This window comes from Aethalodelphis obliquidens, unplaced genomic scaffold (genome assembly GCF_003676395.1).
Source record: "Aethalodelphis obliquidens isolate GAN/ISIS:26980383/991018 unplaced genomic scaffold, ASM367639v1 scaffold11, whole genome shotgun sequence".
Taxonomy (NCBI): domain Eukaryota; kingdom Metazoa; phylum Chordata; class Mammalia; order Artiodactyla; family Delphinidae; genus Aethalodelphis; species Aethalodelphis obliquidens.
The window spans coordinates 26,448,985-26,459,461 of record NW_020837955.1 but is presented as its reverse complement, the minus strand read 5'-3'; the positions used below and the strand labels follow the sequence as shown (position 1 = coordinate 26,459,461).

General features: G+C 38.8%; 1 pseudogene; it reads right to left on the bottom strand.

The window, feature by feature from the left end:
• Positions 1 to 216: 216 nt before the first annotated feature.
• Positions 217 to 1,627, bottom strand: LOC113623613 (60S ribosomal protein L28 pseudogene; annotated as a pseudogene).
• Between the last annotated feature and the right edge of the window lie 8,850 nt (positions 1,628 to 10,477).

Below are 10,477 nucleotides of genomic sequence, written 5' to 3'. Positions count from 1 at the left end.
TCTGATCATTTTAAAACTCAGCACACTTAAGATTTGTTTTTGTACCATTATACACGCATCAGAATGACTAAAATTAAAAATACTGATAACACTAAAGGTATTAGAGGAGGTCTTAGAGGAACTGAAACTCATACATTCATGATAGAAATGTAAAGTAAGTGGTAGAACCAGTTTGCAAAAAGTTTCTCTTTTTTTTTTTTTTCTTTTTGGGGCCAGTCAGCTGACAGCTTTATTGCATTGGGGAAGGGGATAGATCTGTCAGGAGCTCTTCGTGGGGCGGGTCCGCTTTCTCTTCACCATCACAGGCTTCGGGCTGCGCAGGATAGCGCTGGCTCTGCGGGTGACGGCCATACGCAAATCCGTATGTTCTTTCGGATCACGTGCGGGATGCTGCTGAGGGTGGCCCGGGCGTTCTTGTTGATGGTGGTCCGCACGAAGGAAGTGGCTGCCTTTCGCTGGCCGGATCCTCGCTTCATGACCACCACGACCCCTTTGCCGTCCGCCGCCGGCTCCACGCCCACAGTCTTGCGGTGAATGAGCCCGTTGTAGCGAAAGGAGTTGCGGGCCTTCAGGTTATTGGGTTCAGTGCTGTACGTCTGCTGTTCCTCTCTATCAAGAAGCTGGAGCAGTTCCGCACGACCATCCGTTGCAGATGCGCGGACTTGACGGCAGCTTCTCTCGTGGCAGCGGCCGGATACGGAGTTTCTTTCTTATAAAACTAGATATACATCTACCCTAGGACCTAGCAAGTCCATCCATAGGTATTTGCCTAAGATGAAAACGTAAGTCCAACATGATTTGTATATCAACAGATGACTCAATCAATAAACTGAGGTATATATATTGACAACAAAAAGAAATGAATTACTGATACATGCAATGACCATTGATGAATCCCAACAATATTAAACTGAGTGAAAGAAGTCCTATCTACATGAATACATACTGCATACCTCTATGTATAGGAGGTTCTAGAACAGGTGAAGCAAATCCATGGTGGGAAAAAAAATCAAAAAAGTAATGATTACTTAGGGGAGGTTCCAGGGGAAATGAGAAGGAACGTAAGGGAATTTGGGGGAAGGTTATGGTAATTATATCTTTATAGGAATTTTGGTTCCAAGGTTTCTGCGTGTATCAAAACTGCATGACTATTCACTTAAGAATTTTGCATTTAATTGTATCTTCATTTTACATCAGAAGAAAGAACATACTAAATATAGAATTCTAGGTAATGATAATGAATGCTGAAGTATTTAGGGGGAGGTGTATTGTTGTCTGCAACTTACTTGAAGATTTATCCCCCCAAAATTAGCTGTGTAGACAGATGGACAGATGTGATGAAATAAGTGTAGTTAAAACATTAATGGGAAAGTTGAGTGGAAGGTATATGGATTTCATTGTAAAAATTTTTTAACTTTTTTGTATTTGAAAATTTTCATAAAAACATTCTGGGGGATTAAAAGTCCTAGAAGTTTCCAAAAAAAAACTAGCCCATTTTTGCTTCTCTGATCTCATCTCCTGCTACCGCCCCTCTCTGTTCTAGCCGCATTTAAGTGTACCAGGTATCCCTTACCTCAGGACTTTTGCACTTGCCCTTCCTGATGCCTGCATTTCTCTTCCCTAACATATCTATCTGACTTTCTCCCTCACCTTCAGGCAGATTTATAAGATTTCTGTCCCCTGGTGTACATGCCCTGTATAATCTCCTCCCCTTGGGTGTAGATGGGACTTGTGGATACGATGGGACATCACTCCAGGGATTAAGTTACCATATATGGCAAAGGGACTTGAGGGGATTTTGCAGATGTAATTCAGATCCCTAATCAGGCAATTTTGAGTTAATTTTTTGGAAAAGATGATCTTGGATGGGCCTGACCTAATCAGGTGAGCCCTTCAAAAGAGGGCATCAGAAAGGAAGTCAAGTCAGAGAGATTCCAAGCCAGAGGTGCTCTCCTGCTGGTCTTTTAAGCTGTGGAGAAGGCCATATGGCAGAGAATAACAGGTAGCCTCTGGGAACTGAGGGCCTCAGTCTTACAACTGCAAGTAACTGAATTATGCCCCAAACCAGTGAGCTTGGAAGAGGCCCCTGAGGTTGAGATGAAATTGCAACCTGGCTGACACCTTGATTTCAGCATGTTGAGACCCAAAGAGAGGACCCAGTTGCATGGTAAGAGTTCTTTATATATCCTGGATACTAGACCCTTATCAAATACATGATTAACAAATACTTTCTCCCTTTTCTGTGCATTGTCTTTTTACTTTCTTGTTAATGTCCTTTGAAGTACGGAAGTTTTAAACGTTAATGTCACCTGATATATCTATTTTTTCTTTGGTTGCTTGTGGTTTTGTTGCCATATCTAAGAAACTATTGCCTAACTTTTAGTCCAGTTTTTTTTGTTTGTTTGTTTTTGGTTTTGGCCATGCTGCATGGCTTGTGGAATCTTAATTCCCCAACCAGGGATCAAACCTAAGCCCTCAGCGGTGAATGCACGGAGTCCTAACTGCTGGATGGCCAGGGAATTCCCTAGTCCAATTTTTATAATTGATATCTGTGAAAGGAGTCACCTGACCACTCCACACTACCTGGAAAACACTTCTACCAGACATCCCCAAGACTTGCCCCCCACTTCATTTAGGCCTTTACACAATTGTCACCTTATCAGCAAAGTCTTCTTTGATCACGTTATCTAAAGTAACAGTACCCTTTGGTCACTTCCCATACTTTACACGGCTTTATATTTCTTTAGAGGACTCCTTATATGACACACTCTCTCTCTGTCCCTCTCTGTCTCTCTTTTCTTCTCTTTTCCATTTTCATTTACTGTATACCCCTGTGCCCATATTGGAATGTATGCTCCTGGAAAGAAGGAATTTTTGTTTACTTTGTTAACTGCCAATTACTCAGTGTCCAGCATAGACTCATAATAGGTGGGCAATAATAATTTGATAAGTTAATGATTCCCCCAATCCAAGTGTTATCAAACTTTTTCATCTTTGCCAATCTGAAATATGTAAAATGATATTTTAATGTCTTTTTGTTTGCATTTTCATTTCTTTGAGTAAGATTTAGCACCTTCTCATTCATTAAAAAAAATATTTCTTTCTCTGTTAGCATCATTGTTTTCAATAGATGCTATTGTAATAAATGAAATATACACATCCCTTCAAAAGGATTATAAATGTTATAGTAGTTTTTGGTCGTTCTATTCTCTATCAGGGTTTGAAATAATGCCTTTTGTTGAATGCATGAAGAATGAACAGCTAGAAGGTGAAGACAGGCCCCATGAAACTTTTTGAAGTTTAAAAGGAGTCCTCATAATTGAAGGGTATTCTGTAGGCTAAAATATGGAGAAGACACATTTAGCTGTGGCAAAATACACATAACATAAGTTTTACATATCTTGACCATTTTTAAGCGTACAGTTCAATGATATTAAGCACATTCACGTTGTTGTGCAACCATCACCACCATCCATCTCCAGAACTCTTTCCTCTTGCAAAACTGAAACTTTACCCATTAAACAATAACTCTCCATTTCCCTCTCCCCCAGCCCCTGGCAACCTCTCTACCTTCTTTCTCTATGAATTTCACCACTCTAGACAACTCATACAAGTGGAATCATACAGTGTTTGTCTTTTTGTGACTGGCTTATTTCACTTAGAATAAAGACTTCAAGGTTCATCCATGTTGGAGCATGTTGCAGAATTTTCTTCTCCATTGTGTGTGTGTGCGTTTCTCTGCAATCGGCCTTTTTTTTTTTTTTTCAGTTGAAGTATAATTGACCTACAACACTATTTAGTTCCAGCTGTACAACATAGTGATCCGATATTTCTATGCATTTCAAAATGATCACCACTCTTCTGTTGCCTTTGAATGTTTCCCCATGCTTTTGGCCCACCTGCATTTCACACTCCTTAAAGGTCAGACTATTGGCTGCTTCAAGGTGTATCATGCAGTCCCTTGGAATTACATTGTGACTTATACATTCAGGTGTTGATTGTTTTTCACTCATTCATTCATTCACTACAAAATGTGACAATCATGGTTCTGCAAAAAAGGAAGGAAGATATGCTTAAGCACTTTGAAGTTTATACCTAGCTGACCTTGCCTCTTGTTGCCCAGGGCACTGGGTTTGCCTTCATCCCGTATTTTTATGCATCCCAGAGAAGGAAACTAATCAAGTGCCACCAGTCCTGGACCAGACATCCAAGTAAACATCAACTACAGGTACCTATTGGGCTAAAGAATCGGAAGTCACAAAATAAAATCTCTGCTCTTTGCAGATCATGTCTGAAGTCACAGTTACCTTCTGTTGATTTGTGAAAGGAGTAGAGGACAGTCATTGGGATCTTGATTATGTTATCTAAGCTGGTTTTATAGTCACCACAATGACTTCCCTGGGAGGAAAGCTGGTGAATCTATTACCTGGAAGGAGACTGTGTCCCAGTGCCAAGGCTTGGTCCTGGCTGTTCTAGACAATGCCGCCAAGTACGACCATGTAGACTGCACTGCACAGCTCCTGAGGACACCATTCCTAGGCTTGTGTCATATGGAGAACTGAAGATAAAGATCTCAAATGGAAGCTCCTTCTCAAACAGGAAAGGACTGGGAAAGAGAGCATTGGTGGGTATCTGTGCTGATTGAACGGTGCCAATGAACTGACCCCTCCCCGCATGACTTTGTCCTGAGGAAGAGAGTGAGGGTTAGGAATCTGGTTGGTGAGATACCAGTCTCCCTCACACAGTGAGTTGATAGTCATAGTCATAGCATCTACTCTCCTGCAGACTCTGTGCAGAGACTTCATGGATAAATCTCATCCAATCCTCTCAAAAACCATTTAATGGATGAAGATATTGTTCATTTCCTTAGAGAGGGAAATGAAGAGGGCATTAGACTAGGAGAAAGGTGGTTCACTACTTACGCACCAGGGGACTTTGGGCAACTCACTTAGGTCTCCTGGTCAATACTCAGTTCCCTGCAGCCCACGAACTGCTGTTGCAGCACATGAGGAGAGCAGTACAGGATGAAGAGCAGGTGTTTAGAAACTCTCATGCAATTTGACGTCCAGTGCATGATCAGGGAACTTGTTTCATGCTGTCCATGAGTTAGGTGTATTGAGAGCTGTATGTATAGTAGGAAAATATTACCATGTGTGATATTTTAAGGGTTAGTTGGTCAACTGTAAACCAAATGCATACAAAAATCTGAGAAAATAAAAGCATTTAGGTCTTTGTATAATTTGTTATTTTTTACTTATTAAATATAACTTTTTTGTAAAAGTATGTTTAAAATTTGTAGATATTAGCTAAATTAGGAAGGCAAATTTTCATAATAATATTTAACTATAACTTACAGTTGTCAAAACACTCTTCACTTGACTTCTTTTAATCAAGAAAAGACATACTTTTCCTAACACGCAGTAATAAAACAAATGATGACTGTGAAAGTGATTCTGAAGAAATTAAAACCAAAAGAATTTGTATCAGTTTTACTTGAAAGTATAAGTCTTCATGTGTTAAGCTCACTTTTGTGGACATAACTGATACTAAACCACTAAAACTGTGGTATGTTATCTGCAGAGATGTACTAGCAAATGAAGCTAATAAAGAAAGTCATCCATATAGATCAGTGGAACAGGATAGAGAGCCCAGAAATAAACTCACGCACTTATGGTCAATTAATCTACAACAAAGGAGGCAAGAATTTTCAATGGAGAAAAGACAGTCTCTTCAATAAGTAGTGCTGGGAAAACTGGACAGCTACATGTAAAAGAATGAAATTAGAAATTCTCCAACACTGTATACAATAATAAACTCAAAATGGATTAAAGACCTAAATGTAAGACCAGGTACTATAAAACTCCTAGAGGAAAACATAAGCAGGACACTCTTTGACATAAATCACAACAATATTCTTTTTTTGATCCATCTCCTAAAGTAAGGGAAATAAAAGCAGAAATAAGTAGGACCTAATTTAACTTAAAAGCTTTGCACAGCAAAGGAAAACAATGACAAAATGAAAAGACAACCTACTGAATGGGAGAAAATATTTGCAAATTGTATGACCAATAAGGGATTAATATCCAACATATATAAACAGCTCATACAACACAATATCAAAATACAAATAACCTGATTAAAAACTGGGCAGAAGAACTGAATAGACATTTTTCCAAAGAGGAAATGCAAATGGCCAACAGGCACATGAAAAGATGCTCAACATCACTAATCAGGGAAATGTAAATCGAAACCACAATGAGATATCACATCACACCTGTCAGAATGGCTATCATCAAAAAGAAAACAAATAACAAATGTTGGCAAGGATGCAGAGAAAAGGGAACCCTCCAACACTGTTGGTGGGAATGTAAATTGGTGCAGCCACTGTGGAAAACAGTATGGAGGTTTCTCAAAAAACTAAAAATAGAACTACCATATGACCCAGCAATTCCATTCCTGGCTATATAGCCCCCCCCAAAATCACCAAAAACACTAATTCAAAAAGATTCATGCACCCCAACATTCATAGCAGCATTATTTACAATAGCCAAGACATAGAAGCAACCTAAGTGTCCATCAACAGATGAATGGCTAAAGATGTATTATATATATATATAAAAAGGAGTACTACTCAGCCATAAAAAAGAATGAAATTTTACCATTTGCAGCCATGTGCATGGACTTGGAGGGCATTATGCTAAGTGAAATGTCAGACAGACAAAGACAAATTATGCATGATATGTGTGGAATCTAAAAAATACAACAAACTAGTGAATATAACAAAAAGAAGAAGACATAGATATAGAAAACAAACTAGTAGTTACTATTGGGGAAATGGGGAAGGGGCAATATAGGGGTGGGGTGGTGGGGGGTATTGGGTGTAAGATAGGCTACAAGGGTGTATCGTACAACATGGGGACCATAGCCAATATTTTGTAATAATATAAATAGAGTGTAACCTTTAAAAATCGTATAAATAAATAAATAAAAAGTCATCAAATTTAGGAAGCATTTACAAAGAAAACAAAAGAATAAGTTTAAAACTTAAAGAATACTTTGCAAGACTATTGAATTTTTAAAAATTGATAGAAGCAGAGGTTCAAAATTTCCCATATAAACATTGTTAATTGTGTCTAATTTGGGATGCTAAAATTAAAAAAAATAGTGCAAAACTGTATCAAAAATCTTGGAAATTATGGGTGAATTTGTGGCAAAGAAGGTAGGTCAAATATCATTCTTCATAGCTGGACAAATTCAGCAGCTAGCTAATGACATGGCAGATTAACTCACAAAACAAATACAGGTAGCAAAGTCTTTTTATTTCTTTTCATTGCAAATTGTTGAATGCACACATACTGCTAACATGACAATTAATTTGAAATATGTATATGCAATTTGAACATTGTAGAGATATGAGGAAGAATTTTTTTTCAGCCTCATTGATGACAACACAACCAGCTCTGAACTACATAAAACTGTGAAGGATTACACTGTTAAGGAATGTGGTTTGAGTTTAAATTTGTGTAGGAATATGCTCTAATGGTGCAGCTGCGTTGACAGAAAAACGTTCTGTAGTTATTACCCAAGTTAAAGAGCTTGCATGAGTATGTAAATCAGCACATGGCTTCCCTCATCAAGAAAGCTTTGCAATGAAAAAAATTTACAGTGTCTAGTTACGTAGTAAAAAAATGTGAATTATGCAAAAGCTGATGTATTAAGTTTGAGATTTTTTTCTCTTTATTATGTGACAACATGGAAGTTGATAACATGGAAACACCTATTATTGCGTATGATATGAGGCATGAGATTCCATGCTTACTGAAGGGGAAAGTTCTATTAACAATGTCTGAATATGAAACAAACTTTCAGTGTTCCTAGCAAGTGAAAAACGCACCTACATAAGGTCCCCACCTTTTAAATATGTGGTTTGGATGACAGACTAGTTTATTTGTGTAATATTTTTGGCATTTTTGATGATCTTACTACTTCTAAGCAACGAAAGACTGCAATATGATTTTCAATGGCAGATGGGATTGAAGAGCAAAAATAAAATTGAGAAGCTTGGAAGAACAGAGTTTCCATAGACTGTTACAACATGCTCCATAATTTAACAGCAATTATCAGTAAAGTAGGTGATGATCTTGATATTGCACATCTGGGAAGTGTTATGGCCAAATGTCTTACAGATTTCACAGAATTGTTTAAATTTTATTTCCATCAAAAGAAGATCCATGATGGGAAATTTACAGATCCAGAAACCTTTGCTTTAATTGAAAGATAATTTGATTCAACTTTATAACCTTACAGGATAAAATGGTGGAAATGGCAATGGATTGAGAATTGAAGATGGATTTTGAAAACCAGAATCATTTGCTTCACTTTGGGTAAAAGTGAAAGATGAAAATCTTGAGCTTCCTGGAATGGCTTTAAAATTTCTTCTTCCATTCCCATTAACAAACCTCTGTAATACTGGTTTCTCCACTAGAGCTCTTATTAAAACAAAATTTAGAAACAGTTTCAACAGACATTGTACCTTGTGAGTAGCATTATATTCCATTCTGCCTGCATTAGATAGACTAACAAGCCATAAGCATGTGTATTTTTCCATTAAAAACACAATATTGATATAAATAATGTTCATTCGAAGTGGGGAAACATATCGTACTTATAATTTTTCTTTAGTTATGACTGAAGAATGACAAAAAAGTTATTCGCATAATATCAATTGTCTATATTAATCGGTTATTACATGCACATTTAATGAACAACACATACAGACTTTGCAATTGTTTTACTTTTTCCTGTTATGTTTGTTCTGATTACGTTTATTGAAACGTAATATTGTCTGTTGAATCTGATAGTAACAATTAGGTTTTTATTTTATATGTTTGTTTTTAAACGTAATTTATCTAGTTTTTTTATTTTTTACTGACTTTTTTTTTTTTTTTTGCGGTACGCGGGCCTCTCACTGCTGTGGCCTCTCCCATTGCGGAGCACAGGCTCTGGACGCGCAGGCTCAGCGGCCATGGCTCACGGGCCCAGCTGCTCCGCGGCATGTGGGATCTTCCCGGACCGGGGCACGAGCCCGTGTCCGCTGCATCGGTAGGCAGACTCTCAACCACTGCGCCACCAGGGAAGCCGTTGATTACAATTTTGAGTGATGTGAAGTCCAGTAAGTTAGGAAAAAAGGGCCAATTTTATTCCAGTAGGAAAGATGAACATTGTTCTGAGTTTCACTTTTTCATTTTTCCCACTAGAGGGCAGTCAAGAAGTACTTATAAGTGTTGGGCGTATCATAAAGCCAAAATTGCTCTTTAACTAAGAGATTGAAGTACGGAGAAAAAATAAAACAGAGCAAGATCAATTACCCAGCGAACGTTTATTGGTACCAATACTGTACTGTAACACACTAAGACTCGATGAAGAGCTCGAAATCCAGTGTCTATGTATTTATAGCTAAAATCCAAGATAGTAGGTAAAAATGATACAACACAAGGGTAAAGAAAGAGTTTTGCAAGATGTTGTTTTATATTATGTGTATTTTAGAGTGCATGCACGTGCAGGAGAGAGAGAGATGTTGATTCATTCCTCAGGCCTGAAGCCTGGGTGGGCTGAAACCATCTATATTGACAGTTCCAGTTCATAAGACGTGGAGGAGAAGTAGAGGGACACAGGCTGCACATCACAGGTGTTACTGAGCTGTTGCTCTGGGGGACACACACATACATACACTTACTTTTATTCTGATTGTCACTACAAATCTTAGCCCATCTCTCTATTCCAGTTTCCTAGCTGACTTCTTTAGGGAATTGCTTTCACTAATTAGTTCATTCAACATTTGCTGAGTATCACCTTGTTTCTAGCACCTTGTAAGGCTCCGGGTACAGCTGTGAATGAGCTTCTACTCTCAAGGTGTTTAGAGAATATAGCTTTTTATGTTTGGGGCCTTGAAGGTCCTGGCAACTTTTTTTTGTTTGTTTGTTTGTTTGTTTGTTTGCGTTATGCGGGCCTCTCACTGTTGTGGCCTCTCCCATTGCGGAGCACGGGCTCCGGACGCGCAGGCTCAGTGGCCATGGCTCACGGGCCTAGCTGCTCCGCGGCATGTGGGATCTTCCTGGACCGGGGCACGAACCTGTGTCCCCTGCATCGGCAGGCAGACTCTCAACCACTGCGCCACCAGGGAAGCCCCTGGCAACTGTTTTTATTTCAAGTCAGCATCTCCTTCAATCGGTGACAAGTGGGCCACTTGGAGCTGCTGTCTCTCAAGTGTTCTCTTGCAAAGGTGGGAACACAAGAAAGAAAAAGAGAATAACTATAGGACCATAGTGTGATCCAGAGTTGCCTTGATAACAAGATTAGAGAAAACAGCCAAGCCTTTGAGGTGCCAGGGCTGGACTCAGCCTTGGCCAACTGTCCATGGAAGCATGTCACCTTTTGACTTTAACAGAACTTCACTGAAGTGAGTCTTTGAAATCCA